General features: G+C 50.7%; 1 long non-coding RNA gene across 1 annotated transcript; it reads left to right on the top strand.

The window, feature by feature from the left end:
• The first annotated feature begins 349 nt into the window (after window positions 1-349).
• On the top strand, window positions 350-12,666 carry LOC112674085 (uncharacterized). Its single transcript, XR_003145204.3, has 3 exons — window positions 350-1,258; window positions 3,657-3,885; window positions 12,064-12,666. It is a non-coding gene; the product is annotated as an uncharacterized LOC112674085 (long non-coding RNA).
• The last annotated feature ends 1,150 nt before the right edge of the window (window positions 12,667-13,816 follow it).

Genomic DNA, 13,816 nt, shown 5'->3' with positions numbered 1-13,816 from the left:
AATGGGGAAACCTTGCTTTCCAGGTCATGCGGGCTGTTTTTGGAGACAACAGAATGAAATGGAGACTACAACAGATTGGAGGGGTCCAGTCGGTGGAATGGAAACTGCCTGGCACTCAAAAGGTCAAAGTTGGCAGTTATCTAAGCATGTTTTATTGATGAAGGAACAAGGAAACCTATGCCAGCCACCCTCCTGGAGGAGGTGCACATGGTGGTTAGGAGCATGACCTCTGGAGACATACTCCCTTGGCTCAAATCCTACCTCTATCATTTTTCTAACTGCATTACCTTGGATGAGTGACCTAACCCTCTGTGTAGTAGAAGCCCCATATGCAAAAGGGGTACAACAATGGTACCTGTTTCATAGGACTGTTGTGAGGATCACAAGAGTTACCATGGCTGAGGTCCTTAGAACATCGCCGGGGGCACCATGGGTCCTGTATGAATGAGACTTGGTGTTCACAAGGGCAACTCCTTTAGCCAAATCTCAGCCTATGATTTGAAGAATCCCCGGGACATGTATTGACTCAGAGCTCTTTCAATACACGAGAGAAAGACATCAGCTCACACTTCTGTTCTCTGATCTGATCAAGCAAGTAGTTACGGACTAGAAGTCTGCAGTGTGGGCAAGTCAGGGCCAGAAGCACAGAACCTCACAATCAAGATGTGGAGGTGAGAGGTAAACGTGTGACTTGCTGACAGAAAGAGAGGAGTGAGTCATGCTCAGGATAGTGACCAGGACAGTGTCAAAGGGCAGCACGTGATTAACACCCAGATACTTCGACAAACAGTGAGAGGCATAGGATTTGAACAAAGCATCAGTGGACCACCTACTTAGAGAAGACCTCTAAGAACCAACTAGAACTTTCCGAGATTATAGTTGTGTCCAGAAGTCCAATGGGCTACAAAATCCGCATATATTCAGGCAGCCCAGCAAGTCAGTGACAACATTCCCATAAAGAGAAGGATATGGAAAACCTTGAAGTTTGTTGCAAAGGAAAAGAATTTAAGAGGAACTTGACCTACCAGATTTGGTGTTGATACGAGGATAATGACAAGGATTGATGGAACAAAATCCAGATGCACAAATTAATGTGCCATCTGTATTAAGAATGGACAGTTAAACCCAAACCAGAAATAAGTCCAATTTTCCATAGCGATGACGATGACATAGGACGCTTAAATGTTACAAGTCTTGGGATCCATATGAATAAAACTATGAAAAGAATGAAACAATAAGATACATAGCACAAAAAAAGGTACATAGTGTATTCCTAGATAGAGTTAATATTGACTAGATATGGGATCCCTGGGTGGCGCAGTGGTTTAGCGCCTGCCTTTGGCCCAGGGCGCGATCCTGGAGACTCGGGATCGAATCCCACGTCAGGCTCCCGGTGCATGGAGCCTGCTTCTCCCTCTGCCTGTGTCTCTGCCTCTCTCTCTCTCTCTCTGTGACTATCATAAATAAATAAAAATTAAAAAAAAAATTTAAAAAAATAAAAAATTAAAAAAAAAATATTGACTAGATATTTACTGCCTCTTTTTTCAATCTATAAACCATGAAGCTCCCCAAAGGTATCATGAGGAAAATGGTCTAAAGTGAATTTAGAAAATTAAGTCATAAAGGTTTGTTTGGTTGTTGTTGTTGTTGTTTTTTTTTTTTTTTTTTTTTTTAGAAAAGAAAGTATGGCATTAGCTCTCCCAGGTACTCTCACACATTGAATTGTGTAATAACTGAAGTGTGGGGCTGATTGGGAACAGAGCAGCAGAGCTTAATAGAAAGTTAGGGAAAAGCCCGACATCGATGTAAGATTTTGCAATGTGACAAAGTTTGCATTTCCATTATTTGGAGGAAGATTCTTCAATAAATGGATAGTCAGACCATTTTGAAAGTGCCTAATGATCTAGATAAAAATATTACATCCAACCCGTATCTCATTACATACATCAAAACACATTCCAGTTGCATGGGTGAATTAAATGTAGAAAACTTCAGTCTTGGAAGAAATAAATGAATGTTTACATAATATTGGGAGCATTTGTAAACAGGACAATAAATGTAGAAAGTAAGGAAAAGTTTATTGAATGTGGAACAAAAAATGAGAAATTTTCTTCTGAAACTCTCAAATTAATTTGTTTCTCAAGTCTATGAACTTAGGCCAAGATATCATTTCCTGCCTTCATTCATTCATTCATTCATTCATTCACCGAGTGCCTACTGTATGGCAGATGATGCTGTGGCCGGTACCAGGGATACAGCAGTCCTTTAGAAAGGACAGACCCCCGGTCCTCCAGAGCTTGCACGTAGTGGGGCAGACAGACTATAAACAGGATAAATAAGTAACATATATAATATGTCAGATTGTGCTCGGATTTCTGAAGCACAATAAGGGAAACAAAGGAGTTATGTTTGGGGAAGAATAGTCTGCAATTTTAAGCAGAGTGCTCAGGAAGGCTTCTCTGAGAAGTAGATATTTGAGCACAAATTAGAGCTCTATGAGGAAACGGGGTGATTTCTGTGGATCAGAGCAAAAATCCTGAGCCAGACCTGTGCCTGATTGAGCTTGGCGACCCTCAAAGAAGCCGGTAAGTGTTGGGGGGAAAGTTGCAAAAATGAAGACAGAGGAAATGTCAGCCCGGGGCTGGGGGCCGATCATGTGGGCTCTTGTCTCTCCGAGGGTCACAGAACAAAATGGTCCTGTAACCGGGGCTCCGAGGCAAGTCACACAATCCCAGGGCTGCTTTACGTGTTCCTGGAGCCCCGCTGGCTCTACCCTATCCATCTGCCTCCACCCTCTTGCTGGAAGCTTGAGTCAGCACCAGGAGTGGGGGGAGGGCTCAGCACCCCACGGGACCATGTGATTTATCCCCCAAACTAGATCCTCGCTGAGCATGAGTGGGGCACCATTAATGATGACTCTGGGCAAAGTGGGACTTGTCGCTTCCCTAACTGGAAGCTGCATTTGCACAGCACCGTACATCAAACTGAGGAAATGGCATCATGTGCACAGAGAATGCAGACAGGTTGGTGATTCAAAGGGCTGGAGCCCCGGCTGGAACCCCCTGCTCTTTCTCTGGGCCTCAGTTTTGCTCATTTGTCAAATGTGTCAAGCAATAACCATCCCTGCCTTTCAGGGTCCTCTAGAGATGCAGTGAAGAACGCATGAAAAGCTCCTCGAATTGCCTGGTGTGTGTGTTACGCACTCTGCAAGGACTGGCTTTGGTGGCCTGGGTCCCGGTGGGTCTGGAGGGTCTGAAACTGAAGTGTGGGCTGGGCTATGCTTAGAGGACTCGGTGTCCTCAATTTTTCCACCTTCCGCCAAGGAAGGCTGGTGGCCCCTTTCCTCCAAAGTCAGCGACATCAGGCTGAGTCCTCCTCAAGCTGCCGTGCCTCTGGCTCTCCCTCCCCTGCCCCCCCTGCAACCACTGGCAGGGACCCTTCTGATGACACTGGGCCCACCCAGATAACCCAGGGCCGGCTCCCCCTTTGAAGGTCAGCTGATTAGCAACTTAATTCCATCAGCGATTGAATTTCCCTCTGCCGTGTGACCCAGCATCTCCAGTCTCCAAGGATGAGGACGCAGACATCTGGCAGGAAACCCATTATCTCCCTACCACAGGGTAACTGAAACCAAATCCCCTCCTCCCATTCCGCAGCGGGGAGCACTGAGGTTCCTAGAAGAGGAAGTATACTCTCCAGGGCACTACCCCTGCTCGGTGCAGTGAGCAGACTCCTTCCAGAAGTCCCCACTCCCAGGCAGAGAAGATCCTGCGTGACACCGTCTGCAGCCGGGGTATCGGGAGAGACTGCCACATGCCTGGGTGGCAGCACCTGCTTCATCTCCTGAGCGGCTCAGCCTGGCTTCTTTCCTCTTGGTAGGAGGAGGTAAGAGCAAACCCAGGGACAGTCCGTGACTTTCTCTGCTGCTGGAAGTCACGTCAAGTTCGACAGTAATAATCGCAGAGGCACCCTTCCCAAATCGCAGATTCATTACAGAAAATATTTCAAAATAAATGTCTAGTTCCCGCCCCTCGAATAGGAAATCGATACTGCCGTGGTGCTCAGGGCAGATGGCCGAGACAGGAGCCGGTTTCGTGGGACTCCCCCATCTCAAAGGTCACTCGGGAGCCTTCATCATGAGGACACCCCCCCACACACACACCCGGGCTGGGGAGGGATGAGGAGGTGCATAATTTATACACATAATTATCCTCACGGAGCGAACAGATGGGAGACTTTCTCCAGGGGACACAGTGTACAACGTCCCATTTCTCACTGGGGCAGCAGGGACAGTTCCAATTAACCAACTTCCCGTGAACCGGCCGCCAGCAGGACTCGGGGGAGGGGAGGAGCAGGAGAAAAATGTGCAGCATTTGCTCTGGCATCTGGCGGAGCTCGGGGTCCCCGCTTGAGAGCTGAATGCTCTCCCTGGTTAGAAGCCCTGAGCTCGGGTCCCCGCACTTGGGGGCTGCCCACAGGGTCCCTCCTCCCCTCAGCCAGGAGGCCGGTGCAGATGGGAGTGCCCTGCCCCTGCCCCTGCGTGGGAGCTCAGGAGCCCCAGAGGCTCTGCTCCTGACCTGAGGGATGTGGGGTGTACCCGGAGGGGCGGCAGACAGGTGGACACGAGTGCCCTGGGACTCGGGGAGCGGGAGACAGGTGCACCTGCGCGGGATGCACCCCAGGTTCCCAGGCCTGCCGAGGGCCACACCTAGCTGTGACCTTGGGCCCCTCATGACACCCTCTGAGCCTCGGTTCCCCTGACCGACAAAGACGTGAGGTCAACATGGCCTGAGAGAGCTTGGAGGAATGGCCGAGAAGACACACGTCGGGTATTTCATGATATCCTTTTTCCTCTTCTTTTTCACCTTATTATCTCAGAAGTGGGGCGCAGCCCACTGACATGGGGTAAGTGGGATGCATTTACGGTGGGGCTGCAGGCTGAGCTGTGAAGGAGAGTGTGGCGGATGCTGCTAGGTGTCTTCTAAGTGTCCACTGGTCCCCCCCAGCCATCGGGCCCGACTCTGTTCAAGCAGCGCCGCCCCAGCTGAGACACCTCCTCTCCCAGACCCCCTTGCAGCAATGGGGCCACATGACCCCCTCTGGCCAAGGAAACATAAACAGATTCTGCATTCTCAGGAATGGCCTGCGGCTTCCGTGCCAGAGGAGCCCCCCAGCTCCTCTTCCCTCCCTCCCGCCTGGAGGGGAAGCCGCCCCTTTAGGATCGGAGGCTGATGAGCCCGTGGCTGACTGAGGATGCAGAGCCGGGAGACGGAAGAGCCAGGCCCCCGAATGCGAGTGATTGATCCACACTGGCTCCGCACTGCCTGCCTCTGGGCTGCTGGTGATGTGAGCAAAACAAACCCATCTTCATTTAAGTCACCCTTAGTCGGCTTCCTGTTACTTGCAACTGAAAAGAGTCCTAAATGATACTGATGGTTTGTCACAGTGGTGCTGAGGAATGGGACAGGCATTCGTGCAGGAGGAACGGCAGGAGCAAGTGGAGGAGAGCAGAGGCACACAGAGACGGCGCGGAGACCAGGGCTGCTGCTTCTCCACCGTCCAGCCAACTCCGGATGACCAGTCGTGGCAGCCTGAGGGGAAGCCTTCCGGAAGATTCCAGCGAAGGATTCCAGAGTTGTAAGAAAACACCGAGAATGGGCAACCTCTCCTGTCTCCTGTCTTTCAGACATTCTTCACATCTGGAACTGCGGGCAGCCAGCTCGTTGTCAGGAGGGGACTTGGCCTGAGGACAAAGCTCATGTCCCAGAGATCCCAGAACAGAAAGCGGGAGAGACCCAGATTCCTTAACGCTATCCCTGAGCCACTGTATTACGCCCACTGCAGCTGCCTCAACTCCTGGGTAAATAATAATCACTGAAGTCATCCTTGTTGAAAATGAGTGGAGTCGGGTCAGCCAAAATCATCCAAATGGATGCTTTGTATTTGAGGAAAAAAAAAAAAAAAAAGATGCATTGATCATCATCAGCTAACTAGGCTGATAGCATCTGGTTGTTTTAAGTTACTGCGTACAGGGCTTTCTTTAGTATTCCAGAGTAGATCATAGCACTCGCTTCAGGGCAAGACTTTGCCAGTCTTTGATTAAGTCTGTGTCGCTTGTCAGGCTCACAGCTTGATGGTAAGAACGTGGACCGTGGGCCAGACTGCCGAACTAGGATTCCTGTTTCTGCCAACTTCTTGCTTTATGACCTTGAATGAGTGGTTTAAACGCCCCTAAAACCTTGCTTACTTTAAAACCAGAGATAATACTAGCACCTCCCTTGTGAGGTGGTTGTAAGGATTAAATAACATGATACACGGAAAGAACAATCTGTGGCGCATGGTAAGTGCCACGGAAGAGTTAGCTGTGGTCGTACTGATACCGAGGCAAACAGCATTGCTGATTCCAAATGTTTTTCTGCTGTTATAGCAATAATATTCCCATATTACAGATAAGGAAATTGAGGTTCAGAGAACTAAACGTGTTTGCCAGGGGTTCGAACAAATGCTAAGTGGAGAAGCTGGGATTTGAGCCCAGGCAGTGGGGCTCCGGGGCCTGATCTCCTAACCACTGTTCCACTCCAGATCCTTTGCGTGGTGGTCAGATTGAATAAAGCAGACAGCTAACCAGGATGGCCGTGACGCAGGCTGGAATCGTATGGTCAAGCACCAGCAACAACGGCATGTTCCTTCGTTGCCAAGCTTGTCACGGCTTTCCAGCTCCTGTCATTTCAAAGCACCGTTATAATTTCTCTTTTGCATTTTGGAGCCACTGAAAGGGTCAGCAGGCTCACAGATATAGAGGGAATCTAGCCAAGTCCCCACCATCTGGCACCACCCAGGAGACAGCATATGCTGTGGCGCTCTGCATGCAGCATCCCTCCAAATGCCTCCAAATGAGATCCTAAATGCCCCCCAGCCAAGCGCAGGTGGTCCCTGAGGCCCCGCTGAGAAGTGCCAGTCCCCTACAGCTGATCGGTTCCCCCATGCCCTCGGTCTTCTGGGGCTTTCCTGAGCCAACAGCCCAAAGGGGACCGCTTGGAAGAAAACACTCTTTTTCTTTTTCAGGCTGAAACAGTGCCCTTCGGGCAGGAGGTATGGAAAAATAACTGACATGAGACCAGACTTGCAAGCACGGGGCACGAACATGGCACCTACCACGTCCAGGCACTGTACACGGTGCCAAGAACACAAAGATAAATAAACCCTGGTTCATGCCCTTAAGATGCTCACGGTGTAGAGAGCAAGACAGACAGCAAACTACTAATGAGAGCTCTTTACTGAGCACTCGCCACGTGCCAGACACTGTTTCAAGCATTAATCTGTTTGGTCTCCACATCTACTCAATGAAGTGTGTCCTTTTAGCATTGTTATTTCCCCTGGGAAACTGAGGCATACACAGGGAAGTCAGGCCACTGGCTCAAGGTCACACGGCTGGCTAATCGGTAGCTAGAGCCAAGTCTGCACCCGGGGCCTCTGTCTCCAGATTCTGCTCCCTCTAGGATTCAAAGGAGGTGTGGGATGTGCTCCAGGTAAGGACTGGATGAGGGCATCCTGGGGCCCCGACTGGGAAGCAGTGAATTCTCCCCATTGGGGAGGGGAAGAGGAGTCACGAGAAGTAGGCAGACACAGACTTTGCCAGATGGTGATGATGAAGATAATAGTAGCTAACACTTACCGTGCGCTTACTCAGCCGAGTTTACCCAGTGATTCCACACAACACACCAATGATGGTAAGAGGGTCACCATCATCAGGCGAGGTTATAGAGGGGACAGCCAAGGCACAGAGAGTTTGGATGACTTGCCCGATCTCAGGTGAATGGGGAGAGGCAGGGCCAGGACTTGAACCCAAGGAATCTGGCCTCAGAGCCTGTGATCTCACCACTAGACCAAAGGGACAGGGACATAGTCCAGGGACAGGAAGGTTCTCCGGGCAAAGGAGGGAACGTGAGATGGTGCCTGGCCTGGGTAGGGCATGAGTCACAGTGCCCAGCATGGTGAGGGGGTGGACTGCAGGTGGAGGGACATTAGGGGGGGAGAGGATGCTGAGAAGGCCTTGGATTCAGCCTAAAAGGAGACGGGAACTCGGCTGAACATGGCTGAGGGATGTCAACTGCTTCTCCACATCAGGATCACGTCTGGTGTTCAGTGGGGATCCGAGTTCCAGTTGTGGCTCTGGTAAACATGTGACTATATGACTGAGACTCAGCTTGCTATTCTGCAAAGTGGGTGTGCATCACAGCTTATAGGAAGATGAAAACTCCAGTGCACAGAATGGGGTAAGGGGATGAGAAGCCAGGAGTCCAGGCTTGGGGTACCCTTGGAGTACAAAATGTGAGCTGGGGCGCCAGGCGTGAAGCTGCAGAGGGACCTGCAGGGCGAGGTGGGTGGGGAAGCAATGGGTGCCATTTAGGTGGGAGAATGATGGGGTTTGTAGCAGGCAAGCTTCTTAGCCACAACCGACAAACTCCACTCTGACTGGTTTATTAGAAACTGAAGTCACTTAAAAGAGAGCATGCAGCACAGAGAATTTTCCAAAGAATCAGAAAGCCAAGAGCAGGAAATACACAACCGGAAGCTGCACCTGACCTCGGGGCGCTGGAAACCAGAAAGTGCACTGCGCTCCCCTCAAAGGACCGGAGGCCTCCACAGTCATGTTGAGCAAAAACTCAATTCTCCCTGCTTCTTCCCTTCCTGAGTGTAGTCTCAAATGAGAGGATCTGACTGGAGAAACTCAAGTCACATGACAGCCCCTGCAGGAAGGGAGGCTGGGAGGATGCCGTTGGAGAGGTGGGAACTGCGTCAGGGGAAACTCTCCACACGCAGGTTGGGCAGCCTCAAAAATTCTCCAGTATAACCTTCCATGGTCCAATTTGCCTTGCTGTAGGATCTCTCCAGCAGGATCCTGGAGCTGGGATTTTAGGACAAGACTGGAGACCAAGAAGACCAATGGGAATCAGCAAGAGGCAACAGAGACCTGAACCTGGGCCATGGTAGCCGAAAGGCTGAGAAGGGGGCGGTCCTACAAAATATTTAGGAATTAGAATCAGCAGGACTTGAAAATGAGGAGTTAAAACCATCAGAGGCCCACAAATGGAACGCAAGGGATCGCCAACCCTTGAGAGCATTGCAAGAACACCTCTGCAGGGACGGATGCAAAGTGTCAGGGTGGCTGACTTTCAGGCAAAGAAGATGGGGTGAGTGGAAAACAGGGTGCGGGGAAGGGCATCAATGGTTTTATTCACCATGCACCGGTCTTCTTTGAACTCTCTGCAACAGGGATGTGCTCCTCAGCCCTTATTCTTTTATTCTTCTTCTGCTCAGATAGTGCCCTTCCAGGAAATACTAGCCACAGAGGCTCGGCAGGGATGGGCCCCAAGATCCTTGGGGGAGATGAGATCTGTGGTTCGTTCACTTTTTTTTTTTTTAAGATATTGTATTTATTTATTCACGAGAGACACACAGAGAGAGAGGCAGAGACACAGGCAGAGGGAGAAGCAGGCTCCATGCAGGGAGCCCGACATGGGACTCGATCCCGGGACTCCAGGATCACGCCCTGAACCGAAGGCCGACGCTCAACCACTGAGCCACCCAGGTGCCCCTGTGGTTCATTCAACTTTTAATTCCACCTAAAAGGAGGGCTGGCTCACCCCGGGCACTCAGTGGCCATTCATCAGGGAATGAGCCATGTGTCCTGGAGCTAGGACTTCGAGGCCACTTCCATTGGAGAAAAAAGGAACAAGAGAAAAGTTCTGTATTCCCAGCCCCGCTTTTAGGCAAGGGTGTTCATGAAAGAACAAGCAACGTTTTCTGATTCATCAGTGATGCCAGTCAACCGGCCTACGGGTTGGGGGTGAGGTAGCGCCAGAGCCAGGCCCTTTCCTCACTGGCCCTGACCACATTTTCAATCCACCAAAAGATTTAAGGTTTGGCAGCAAAATGGGAGAAGCGTCCAGGGTCCGGCTCCGTTGTTTGGCGGCCGTGGGACGCAGGGCAAGTTTACTTCACAGCTGGGTCCCAGCTCCATGCTTTGTAAAACAAGGAGGGCGGTCACCAAGCCAGTGTCTGGGCTGGGGGGTCACGTGAGGTGACGCACACGCGCACTCAGCAGACAGCCTAACATGGTAAGCACGCTAGGCTAACACTCACCATTGCAAGCTTTTTCTTACGAACTCCTGCCAAGCTGGTCATGCCTCTCGGGTTTTGTGCCTGCTGTCCCTTCACCTTTCCTTGTAGCCCTTCCGTGCGTGTAGCTCCTTCTCAGCACATAGGTTTCAGCTCCAATGTCACCTCCTCCGACCACGGAGACTAAAGCGGCCCCTCCCACCAGAGTGCCCGTCTGAGTCTTTCCGGGGACTTACCGCTCTCAGAAAATAGCATCTTTACTTTTATCACCTGTTTATCATCTGTCTTCCCACACTAGGAATGTCACAGCACGAGGGGAGGGGCTGGGATGGGTTGTCCCACGGCCTGATCTCTGAGCTGGGGACAGTGCCGGGCCCAGAGAGGGCAAATCATTTGCACCTGGTGAAGGATGGGCAGAGCTTAGACTCGATTCTTTCCTGCCCTGTGTCCCCGGGGTCTGGTCTTCACGTCATTCTCCTAAAGGGCATTGGCATGGTTGAGGGAAATTCTCTGGATTCTTCTCTGCCCACCCCTGTTTTAGCTGCTGTAGATGTGTGGCTGCAGAGACCCAGGACAAGATTGGCCTAAACACAGTAGAAGGTGATTTCTCTCTCTCATGCATGTAGCAGGGAAGCTCCTCGCTGAAACGTAGTCAGGGGCCAGGCTCCTCGGTCCCCTGGTTCCCCCATCCATAGGGCACCTACCTTACCCCATGGCCTATGATGGGCCCCCGTCACACCTGGACACCACCCGAGGAAGGGACATGATGAAGGACCCCAGAAGGAAGTTGTGTTCACCACTTCTGCTCAGTCTGGTTGGCCAGAGGCTGGTCACAAGGACACAAAGACAACAGGGAGGCTGGGAAAGGCAGTCCTCACTCTGCACAGCCAGGAGGCCAGTGAGAAGTAGGGAGCACTGTCACTGTGGGACAGAAGAGGATCACAGAGGATGGCCAGTCTCCAACCCACTTCCCCCCTACCCTTCTGGGGGACGACTGTCAAATCAATGCCCTTGTGAGAAGTGAGAAGAGAGAATGGGCCGAGGAGGGGTGGCCAGGGGTCTTTCCCACATGAGCAGGGGGGGGGCAGGTTCAAGCCTCCCCTTCTTACCTCTCCCTGCCTGCTCTTACTGTCCCCTCCAGCCCCACTTGGGGGTGGATCCGAGTTTCTCCTGCCGCCGGGGTCAGAGTAGAGCTGACCTCCCCTCTCCCAAGGCTGGCAAAGGCCCTTGTATGTCTCAGCCCAGGCACTCGGGCCCTGCTTCTCCATCCCAATGCCACTCAGTGCCACTAGGTCACACCACCTGGCACGGACCCTCAGAAGCTCTCCACTGCCAGTGCTGGGCGGCTCTGCCAAATGCCAGCCTCTTGGCCAGAGAGAGGACAGTGCAGCTCTTTGGGCTTCTTGGGGCAGAGTGGGCTGCTTGTCAGGGCGGGTGTGGGCATGCAACCAAATCACAGCGTGCCTGGGGACAGCTTCTTGGGGCAGTGCCAGGTTGCAGAGGGATGTGTTCACGGGAGCCCTGCCCCTCATTCCTCAGATACTACAGAGAATGTGTTTCTACTGTCCGCTGGCAACTGCCTTATTCTTCTATCTGAGCTCAGGCATCTGTTCCAACAGGTCCGAGAAGGAAGGAGCCCATGGAAAAGCCTCGATGTCTTTCCCTGCCCTGCACACATCCCCCATTTGTGGAAATGGCGATTGGCTTCTCCTCTGGAGAACCACCCACCCATCCCCCATTCTCAGTCCCCGTAGTTGGGATTGGGCTGACCCCATCCCTACCTCCACAAGTGAGCGTGAGACCAGGGCAGGCCCACCCAGAGATTTCCATTCTCCTGGACACGCTTTGAATCAAAGACAGTCACAATGACCAGGTCAGGCTAACAAGAGGGTGGGCTGAGAGGTTTGCTAGAAGCCTTCGAGCTCCCTCTTGTTTTTCTAGAGTGCCTGACCTGTAAGATGTAACCTGAGCTCATGGCAGCCATCTCGGCCATTAGGAGAGAAAAGCCTTCCTACTAACTGAGCCAGAAGAGATGAAAGAAAGGCGGAGAGATGGAATGCACAAGGCAGACGCCCCGGTCCAGCTGTACCTGAACTCCACTTATCCCTCGATGCTTTCATCACGAGATCCAATGGATTCTTTGTTGTAAGACAACAAAGACTACATACTAAGGTAGAATTTCAAGATACTACTTAGAAATAGTATCTTGTCACCTGAAACTGAAAGCTTTCTACTATGGCTTTACTTCCTGGGTCCGTAGAGTAGCACACAGGGCGTGGGGAGACGCTGTGAGGACATCCACTGGCCCTGGGCTCCACCCGGCTGGTCACCTGCCCTTTAACAGCCCGTCTGCCCTGCACTGCCCAGCCTCCTTCCCTCAGCCTCTGCCCAGCTACTTCCAACCTGTTTCTCACTCCCTCTCCTCCCCTTTGTCCGTCTGAGCCTGAGACCCCTTCATAGCCCCCAAGACAACTCCACAGCTCCCGAAGACGAGTATTGTGATATGCGGCAGAACGCCAACTTCTTAAAGCTTTTTCTCTCTCTCTTAAGCCAAAACATATTAAAATTTTAATTAAATTTTATATTGCAGTAAAGTATACATTATGTAAAATTTGCTATTGAACTATGTCTAAGTGGCATTAAATGCATTCACGTTGTTATGCAACCATCACCACCGCCCACCTCCAGAACTCTCTTCATCTTGCAAAGTGGAGACTCTATCCCATTAAACAACAACTCCCCATTCTCCCTTCCCAGACCCCGGGGCAACCACCCATTCATCTTCTTTCTGTATGAATTTGACTGCTCTAGGTACCTCATAGTATTTATCCTTTTGTGACTGGCTTATTTCATTTAGCATCACATCCTCAAGGTTCCTCCATGCTGTAGCCTGGGTCAGAATCCCTCCCCACTGCTTTTTAGGACAGAATAATATTCCATTCTACGGATAGACCACATTTTGTTTATTCATTCACCTGCTGATTGCCACTTGTTACTTCCACCTTTTGGCCATTGTGAATAAAGCTGCTATGATCCTGTGCATACAAATACCTGTTCTTGTCCCTATTTTCAATTCTTTGGGGATATATACCCAGAAATGGGATAATTGGGTCACATAACAATCTGTTTTTTTTTTTTTTAAGAACCTCCATCCTTCAAAACATTCTGTTTTCCACCACGGCTGCACCCCTTTTCTTTTCTGCCAGTAATACACACGGGTTCCCATTTCTCCACATTTTCGTCAACACTTGTTCTTTTCTGGATTTTGTTTTTTGTTAATAGCCGCCATCCCGGTAGGTGGGAGGTGGTATTTCACTGTGGTCTTGGTTTGCATTTCCCGAGTGGTAAGTGATGTTGAGCATCTTTTCCTGTGCATATCGGCCATTTGTGTAAATCCTTTGGAGGCGAGTGTATTTGAGTCTTGGTGCCTTCGTTACTCACTTCATTCATTCTTTAATCATCCATCCAGCAAATATTTCTTGGGCATCTACTACATGCCAGGTATTGTTCTATGTGCTGTAGAAACCACAATGACCAATAAAGTAAACTAATCAAACAAAATAAAATGAAAAAGCAAAGCTCTTGTCTCCATGGCGCCATCAATTTTAATCCATTTATAATTCTCACTTCGGAGGGCTTATTTTGGGAATGGAATAAAATAAAGTGTAAGGCCCCTGTCAGAGGTGGGGCACCA

The sequence above is a fragment of the Canis lupus genome, chromosome 24 (genome assembly GCF_003254725.2).
Source record: "Canis lupus dingo isolate Sandy chromosome 24, ASM325472v2, whole genome shotgun sequence".
NCBI classification, from domain to species: domain Eukaryota; kingdom Metazoa; phylum Chordata; class Mammalia; order Carnivora; family Canidae; genus Canis; species Canis lupus.
This window is presented reverse-complemented; position numbering and strand designations above follow the sequence as displayed.